This window comes from Corapipo altera, unplaced genomic scaffold (genome assembly GCF_003945725.1).
Source record: "Corapipo altera isolate COAL_440 unplaced genomic scaffold, ASM394572v1 64, whole genome shotgun sequence".
Lineage (NCBI taxonomy): Eukaryota > Metazoa > Chordata > Aves > Passeriformes > Pipridae > Corapipo > Corapipo altera.
The window spans coordinates 10046570-10055598 of record NW_020884893.1 but is presented as its reverse complement, the minus strand read 5'-3'; the positions used below and the strand labels follow the sequence as shown (position 1 = coordinate 10055598).

The following is a 9029-nucleotide window of genomic DNA, read 5'->3' as shown; positions in this document are numbered from 1 at the left end:
GGTCCATTTAATTCTGCTTGTTTTTTACTGCTGGAACACTATTAATATGCATACTGCCTTTATTTGGATAGCTTTCCCATCACTCTCCAACTACTTTGTAGTGGGCACTTCTCCAAAACTGTAATACCTCTGCAAATATTCACTGTGGTCCCAGCCCAGGGAAGGCCAGAGAGTGCCTGGACTGCAAAACTGTGATAAAGCAAGCATAATGTAGCAAAGCCCATCTCCATGTGTTAATTAGCACTGATGAGAAACAAATTTAACTTTTTTCAAATCTCCTAAGCAAGCGTAAGTGTAATTTGATGAGCTGGACAACGTGTAATTGGAGTGTCTGAATCAACCAAAGCCTTCACCAGAACTGGTGACATCCCAGCCCAGTGAGGGAGGGAGCAGGGACCTGTGCACACCCAGGTCTGGGACGAGTGTGTGCCATCAGAACTGGGGTGGTGTCACCACAGACCTGATTCCAACTGGAGATCAGCTCACCCCATGCTAACAAAGGATGCCTTGGCAGCCCTGACAGATCATGAGGCTGGGGCTCAGGTGAGCTGTTCCCAGGAGGAGAGGGGCCATCCAGATCCCATCAGCTACACACCAGCTCTTTATAACGTATGACTTCAGAACTATTCATTATTCAAATTCACAAATGTGGACAAGGAGCAAGCCCATCACTGGCTCTGGCTGGAGACAGGCTGTGATAACCATCAGACAGGTGCAGTAGCAGGATAACTGGATTAGGAGATCCGTAAATACAGCTTGTTGGGATTGAAGGCTGTTACAATTTTAAAGGAGAAAGGAAACAATGCCTTAAGGGCATCTGCAGTGCCATGAGAGGAGGGAAAAGCTGTTAAAGACGAGCACATTCCGAAATACTGGTCATGCAGAGTCTAAATCATTATCTCCTTGCAGGCACGCACTGAGAAGGATTTTTCCTCTCATCCATGTCCCTCTCCCACCAGGAAGGTGGGGCACATGAAGTTGCCTACTGTAGTGGAACCATCATCAACAACAGGACAATGATCCACCAACATATTCCTGCCAGGAATTATTTGCAGACAAAAATGATCCATCAGGTGCAGCCCAGAAAAATCACATTAACATGCAACAAAGACGTGGAATCAAGAGGCAGAAAAACTCTAATTGCATGAAGGCTGCTTAATTCTTTTTAAGGTTACAAGAGAAGCCCTGACAGAATACAGGCTCAATACAGCAGACTTTGCAGGAATTTTTATCAATCCTATCACAGTTCTGCCCTCCTACTGGAGCAGTACAGCCATGAATGCTGACCAGCATCAACCAGCTGATTAAGACACAAATCTCAATATTACTAATAAAACAGCAAGTGTCAGAAATAATAGCCACTATGAGCATGTACAGTTTCAGCTGCGGAATGGAGAAAAAAGAACTTTTATGGTGTCTTGCCAATAAATTCATCTCTGGGGAACTATCAAAACAGAGGATGCCTTTCTCTAAAGCAATCACTGATGGCCTACCAGCACAGAAAATATCCAGCTCTGCATGACAATGACAGTGGTGCGTGAGCCAGGCAGCAGATCCTCAGCCAAGGCTGTGTGGGACAGGTCTGTGTGTCTGACAGGCTGCAAGGAGGAGACAAATTCCAGGGCAACCAAAGAAGGCACAAAAGAGAAAGGTATAGAAAAATCAGAGAACATTAAAGAGGAGAGATTGGATTTAAAAGCAGCAGGACAAAGAAGGGAGGAGAAGAGAGACTTTTATAAAAGTATCCAAACTTCGAACCTCTGCAAAGGTCACAGGCAGAAATTCCTGACCTAAACAGATTTAGACATTATTGATTAGATCCATATCCAGGTAAAACAAGATTTCAGAAGAGCAAAGGCCATTGCTGGCCTTCATTCCATGCAAAGTCAGTGCTACATGCAAGTGCTATGCAAACCCTTTGCTCTGATCCCAGAAGGAAAACCAGAAAAACCCAGCACAGAGCTGGTCCCTTCACTCCTTTAGGAGGAATAAGGGAGGAAGAGGAAACCTCCTTTTGCAGTGGGAGGCAGTAGGATTTCGGAAGCTGTTAAAGACTGCAGGAAGGAAAGACAAAGATCCATGATCTCATGATCCATACAGAAAAGGCAGCAGTGAAAAAGACGTGGAAAGGGCAGCTCAGGAGAGGGACACAGTGTTGCTCTTCCCACAAGCAGGAAGAACTGGGAAGCACAAGTCAAGTGCAACTGCTCTTCATACAATCCCTCAGACAGCAGAGCAGCCAGGACTTGTATCTGACAAGTCAGTGATTTACAACCTAAAATCAGAGTCCTAATAGAAAAATAACATCCTGTCAGTGTAAGTGATGGTGCTTGCAGAGACCTGCCAGCCTCCTGGAGCAGCTGCTCACCATGACCTGCCAAGGAAGGGGAATGACCAGCAGAAAATGGGCTGTTCTGCCAGGAGGGATGGGGGATTTCACTGGTTTACTGTTCCTGGATATCCCCCTGAGCAGAGAGCTCAGACACCCAGCAGTGCTCTCCAGGTCAGCAGCACCTGGTATTCTGATGGAAGAAACACAGTTTTCTGCTAGAAACTAGAATATTGGTGAAAAATTAGGTGAATGCTGTGAGCACAAAAAGAGAAGGAAGCACAGGGCCAACTGATTAAACACCAAGATCAAAATTTGGCTTTTAAAAGGGGCCCAGACAAGAAGCTCACACCTTAGCAATGTACCAAAATGTCTGGAAATTAGTATCTCCCTGTACTAGAGAAAATTGCTTTGCAAACAGAAAAGGCATTTCTAAAAGAAACCTCTTTTGGCCTGATCTCCTCCATTCCCTTGCCATGGAGCACACAGGAGGGATGGCTGAGGAGCAGCTCTGACCCTGCAGCACCATCCCAGGTTTGCTCAGTTCCTGGGAAAATTAACACAAGCCAACCGTGGTTTGAAAGGATCCAGGCATGTGGATTAACAGCAGCAACAGGCCCCCAAAGAAACAGTTCAAACAACCAAATTCCAAATATTTGTAAGTAGTCAAGAATTTGCAAGCCTCTCATGGGCTGAAATTCTCTCATATGCAAAGCTTCTGTGCAAATAACAAAACAAACCCCCAAAATTCCGCAGAGATGACCCAGGTTAATCCCACCCTATAAATCCTTCCCTGAAAGCCGTACACAAACCCCAGGCTGGTCACAGCACAAAGCAAAGCCCAACATTACCACCTGGTGGAAATCCTCTTCTGCTACAGCCACAAGCAGAAAAAAACACTAAATTGATTCAGTTTTAGGCAGTGGCAGAGTGTTACACCAGCCTCGAGCTCAGTCCTGCACACCGAGGGACCACCAGCAGCTGTGGGTTTAAAACCCACAAGTTTGGCAGCACAGCAAAATTACCTTCTCTGGGAGAAAGGCAATGAGCCCACATGCAGAGCAGTCTCCACGTGCCCACACTGTTTCCCTTGATTTCATCTATAGATGCCAGAGAAGATGCCCGAGAAGGAATTTTTTTTTTTAGTAAGATAAGACAAAATTTACAGATTGATAAATTGTGACAGCCACAGAAGACTCAGTGTTACTCTAAACACCAGCATCAAACCCAGCCACTTAGGAGCCCAGGTGTCAGCAATGGGGATTTTGGACTCTTTGAAGCAATAATTTAATATTCACATCTTTTGTTATTGCCAAATTGTTTGAACCCCCTGTTGCAGAGAGCCCCAATTCCCAGACATTGTTCAGCCTGCATTGCTGAACAGCAGAGCACAGCCCAAAGAGGAAAAACAGGGAGGAAAGAGTGACTGCTGAGGTTGAGAAAAATAGCACAAACAATCCAGCTGTAGCCAAAAAAAAAATAAAAAAGAGGTCATATGTCCCTCAACTTTATAGCAGCCCAGATACAGAACCCTGTTCGGGCAATCTCCAGCCTGCTGAACAGTGACCACGGGGCTCTCTGCTGGACCCCATCAGCATTTGGGAGCTGGTGGATGGCTGCCAGGCTAAAGGCACCAGGAAAGCAGAGAAGAGGGATGGGAGAATGCAGAGCCAGAGAGGCAAAAAGTGAGAAACAGGAATGAGATGCAAATAGAGACACAAACAACGAGTGTGAACTCCGAAAAGAAAGAGGTGGGATGAAAAGGAAAAGGGAAATTTAAATGGTGGGAAAGTAGAGTAATATTTGTAAGAAAAGGCAGAGATATATAACTGGAAGGTAAATTGGAAAATTGAGGAAAGGGAATGACCAGGAAGACCAACGTGTGCAGGTGAGCAAGGTGACCTCATACATCCCTGCTGAATCAGCCCTTCCCCTGGGCTCCATCCTGCTCCACTCTTTTAGGAAGGCAGAGTCCATATGTACCTCTTCAGCACAACCCCCCCTTCTCTCTGACTGGAGACCCACAACCTCACCCTATCTCCCTGCAGACACCCACCCCTGCCCACACTCACCCTCACTGAACAGGCTTCCTCAGCTCCACTCAAACCCAGTGCGAGCCTGGGGCCAGTGGCAGCTCAGCCTCTCTGCCCCAACCCACCCTCCAAGCCAAGTGAAAAAACCAAACCACAAGCTATAACACACACACCCCTCAAATTTCCCAGCACCTGGAAGGGTGGTACGAGCAAGTTTTACTTGGAAGGAAGATAATATTAAAATGCCAGCAGCACAGCCTGTTACCATTGTGCAATGGAGAAATCCCAGAGCTGAAGCAGGGACCTGTCCTACCAGAGCCTGCCCTGTGTGATTTTAATGGGAGTGAGGGAAGTGCCCTGGCTTTTATCAGTGGCTGAGCAGGAGGCAACAAGCTGGAGCTCAGGAATGAACTTCATCTGGTGGCACCAGTTCCCAAGGAGTGCCTGCAAAAGAGGAAGGATCTCACTTAATGGCATTGTGGTTTGAGGCTCCATGTGTGTTACTGCAAATGCCTTGCTTTTGAGAGAAGAGAGGAGAAGAGGGTCCATTCAGTCTAGTCCACTGCTGCTCCTTCTTCAGGAGAGTCCAGTGGAGCACAGACAGCACAGTGTGAGTCTGAGGGGAAGCAGAAAACAAGAGGGAGTGGAAGAGACTGGACACAGACAGTGGAGAAAGGAAAACAACCATAAAAAGCCAAATGAGGATAGAGGAGATGGAGCATTTCTGTGCATAACTGTGGCTCAGGGCAGACTGAGCACTGAGGGTGCATCACTGGCACTGAGGAAAGGCCACGAGAGCATCTGAACTGCAAAAAGCGCAGCAACATCCCCCCAGGATTCTGCACTACAACCCAGTGAGCAAAGGCTGTGTGAGGATGCAGAGCCTCCCAGGGCAGGACTAGGCAGAGCCCAGAGCTAGAGAAGGATCACAACCAAGTCCCTGCTCTCCAAAGAGCTGGCCTGGGGGTGCAGCTACCATTCCCCAGGGACTCAGAAGGCACGGGAGCATCAGTAGCAAAGTACAATTCCCATTTTGATATGGGAAGGTACAAGGCAAGGAGAGGAGTAGAAGTGCCACTGATCCACTGTTATCAGTATTTATATTATGCCAGTAGCTTATGAGCAATAAAAATATCCAAGGACAATTTTATAGGCCAGATTCACTGCCCACTTGAGACACAGCCACAACAACAGTTTGCTGCTCTGTCTTGCACAGAAAGGATCTGAGGTCTTCCAAGTCCAGAGTTCTTGGAGAGAATCTCAGAGAGATTGTCTCCTGGCAGAAGACAAATGCATTGCTGGGAGACCTGGAAGAGATATACAAATGATTGAAAAATATATGTAAAATGGCAGAAGTGATGTTTAATTGTTTCCACATACCATTTAGCAGTGAGTAGTAAAAAAATTAAAGCATGACGAGGCCTTGCCAAACATGAATGAAAAATGAGTGGGGACCTGAAATAACCCACAGGTAAGAAATTAGCGATTACCTGGAACTTGCCATTGTGACCACGTTGCACACAGCAGCCACACTCAGTGCAAAGCTCAGTCCCGTGAACTGGAAGCAAAAGTTCCCCCCCCAGCAGGGAGCAGAATTGTCAGAGAGTGCTGGGAGCAGAGTTCCAAGGAGCTGCGAGCATCACTTTACACCAGGGAATGCAACCAGAGCTCAGGGCACTGGTTTACCCCCCTCAGGGACCCCTCTCACAGAAGTGAGGCTGACCCAAAGTCCTGGTGTGAAGGAGGCGTTTACCCCTTTGGAGCAGCGTCCTGCCCGTAACCCAAGGCCGTGGCACAGCTGTCCCTGCAGCGAGGGAAGGGATCCCCACACATTTGTTGTCACCGATATCAAGGAATTTGGTGCCAGGTCTGCGCCGAGAGATCCCGTGACACAGGACTAGTGACACACTGGTGGCACTGTGGCTTCACACGCCTTTAACCTCAGGCACCCACAGCCATTCAACAGGCACACGTGGTATTAGAGGTGCTGGTAACATCCCCAAATCACAAAACAACTAACAAAGGCAAAATTCCTGTGACTTCCAAGAAAAAGACGCTGTGCACAGCCCCAGAACAGGCAGCAATTTTGTAAATATCACAGAAGGGTTTCAGTTGGAAAGGACCTCAAAGCTCATCTCATTCCAACCCCCTCTGCCACAGGCAGGGACACCTTCCACTAGACCAGGTTGCTCCAAACCCCATCCAACCTGGCCTTGAACACTTCCAGGGATGGGGCATCCACAGCTTCTCTGGGCAATAATTCCATCCAGCAAGCTGACATTGCTCAGGCCCACGACTGTCAGTGCAGTCCTTGATTAATCTCCCCAAGATGCAGAGAAGAAACAGGTTGTTTTCAGAATTCAGGCAAAGGCTGCCACCATCTGCCTCTCTAGACTTCACTGTCACCCGAAGTGACAAACGGGCTTCCTCGGGCCTCTGCCCTTGGATGAGCTCCATCCCAAAAGAGCTCCAAGTCAAATGTTTTTCAGCCACAATAACCTTTAGAGACAAACAGAAAAACTCCATAAACCATGTTAGCCTACAGTGGAGTTGAGATCTTTATCCTTCTGCTAAATGTCCGTCAAACTTTTGCACTTCCATCAGAAATTCATCCTCTACTCCTGCCCTGTTGTATTAGAAAGGAAAAAATTATCTAATATGGAATTTAATTCCATGAGTTTTCACCACCATGGGTGTGGTCAGACTTCTTTTTGCAATAGCCTCTTACAATTTTAATCCCCTCCTCCAGCCTCAATTCAGTCTCTCTCCAGGTTGGATTTAAGCTCAGTTCTTTTAATCTTCCTGAATAGGCCATTTTACCTCTGTAAATCCAGAACCCATGGAGGAGAATAGCTGTCATAACTTATATCCTGCTCGCCTTTGTAACAGGCACAATCTACTACTTTCATGGTTTTACATACAATAGCCAAACCAGACTGATTAAACCCATAAGAGAACACATTTAAAGGAGCCATTTATCACCAAACCTATTACTTTATAGTAGACATTCTTAAATGAGAGACTGGTTTATTAAGCCAGTTCCATCAGGGAGGATGCTCATGTTTCCTATTTGATGGAAAAAATGAATGCTTAAGGAGCAGACACTTTTCAGGGCAGCACAGGAGAAACAGTTAATTGGAAGCAGCTCTGAACACAGGATTGGGCCTCAGAAATACCCTACAGTCAGATTACTTTTTGGGAGCATTCTGGAGAGCTTTCCAGCATGGGATCACTGAATTTGGGTCACACATAGTCCAGATCCTTCCTGCAGGACAGACAGTCATGTGCACAGTATCAAAGGGAGCAGAATTAATTACTGAGGTTCTGTGGAGCTGACAGAGAGGAGCTATGGAAGACGGCTGTGAAAATAAACACTGCCTACCACCAGTAACAAATGGTGTTCCCTTTCTTTCTTCCTTTTTTTTTTTTTAATAAATCAGGAAATTACTTTTGCAACTGCTACTCCTTCGCCCTCATCTCTCATCCCAGAGGACAGTGTCATTACCCAGGCTGTGAAGCATCACAGTCAATGTCAGCCTTCAGAATGTGTGTCATTGATATCTCTATTGTTAGTATTACCTATAATTTCTTTCATTGCCTGCAGAACTCACTCAAACCTGTGAAAACAAGCATTGCAAATTCAGGCCTAGACTCAACCAGGTAATTCATAACTGAGAAAAGAGATCATAAATATGGCAGGCTGTAATAGATGTATCAAAGGTGAAGCCCAAAAGAGCCCTGCAGCACACTTCCAGGGTTTCCAAACCAGTAAACACATTTATTGGAAGGCTGAATGGTGCAGTTCATGGCCATTACACACCTGGACAGGTATGGCATACAGTTATTTTTAAATTTGGACACGTTGCTTTCCAATTTGCACATATATCTGCAATGATTTTGCACACAGAACAAACCACTACTTAACTCTGAAGTGTTAAAATTGCGTTGTGATTATCCCTCCCTAATCAAAACTTTCCTAAATTTATCAAAAGGGAATCACAGGTTGCAGCTGTTTTCTTGCCTTACTACTGGAAACCTCCAGCATGATTGTTATTGCCTTTAAATATCGAATGTTTGAAGGAGGAAGCAAAAGAACATTTTTCATAAGAAGCACATCATAAACTAGGAGGTGATGGAATTCATTTCATCAAGTATTTCCAGAGATGTTTCCCAGCCAGTTTGTTTTGTTTACCTTAAGTGATCAGAAATAGTATCTTCCACTTGTTGGGCACGGGAGGTGTCTGTGAAAGGCCATCTTTGACATTTGTCTGACAATTTCCTATGCTGAAAAGCACTCTGATTCCCAAATGGACCACGTGGAGCTTTTGTGGCACAAGAATCATAACGAGGGAGGAACAGTTGCAGTACAGTCAATGCACTGGAAAAAGCCTAAGTTGTACCAGGGGAGGTTTAGGTTGGACAACAGGGAAAATTTCTTCCCTGAAAGGGCAGTCAAGCCCTGGCACAGACTACCCAGGACAGTGGTGGAGTCACTGTCCCTGGGGGGATTTAAAAAGACATGTGGCCCTTGGGGACTTGGTTTAGTGGTGGCCTTGGCAGTGCTGGGATTGGACTCGATCTTAGAACATATTTCCAACCTGAACAATTCTGTGATTTTACAGGTCACTATTTCTGGCACTCTCTCTGTAAGATATGGCCTCTGTTTG

General features: G+C 46.0%; 1 long non-coding RNA gene across 1 annotated transcript; it reads left to right on the top strand.

Annotated features, from left to right (window-relative positions):
• Nucleotides 1-918: 918 nt before the first annotated feature.
• On the top strand, nucleotides 919-1355 carry LOC113948297. Its single transcript, XR_003528086.1, has 2 exons — nucleotides 919-1073; nucleotides 1171-1355. It is a non-coding gene; the product is annotated as an uncharacterized LOC113948297 (long non-coding RNA).
• Nucleotides 1356-9029: the final 7674 nt, after the last annotated feature.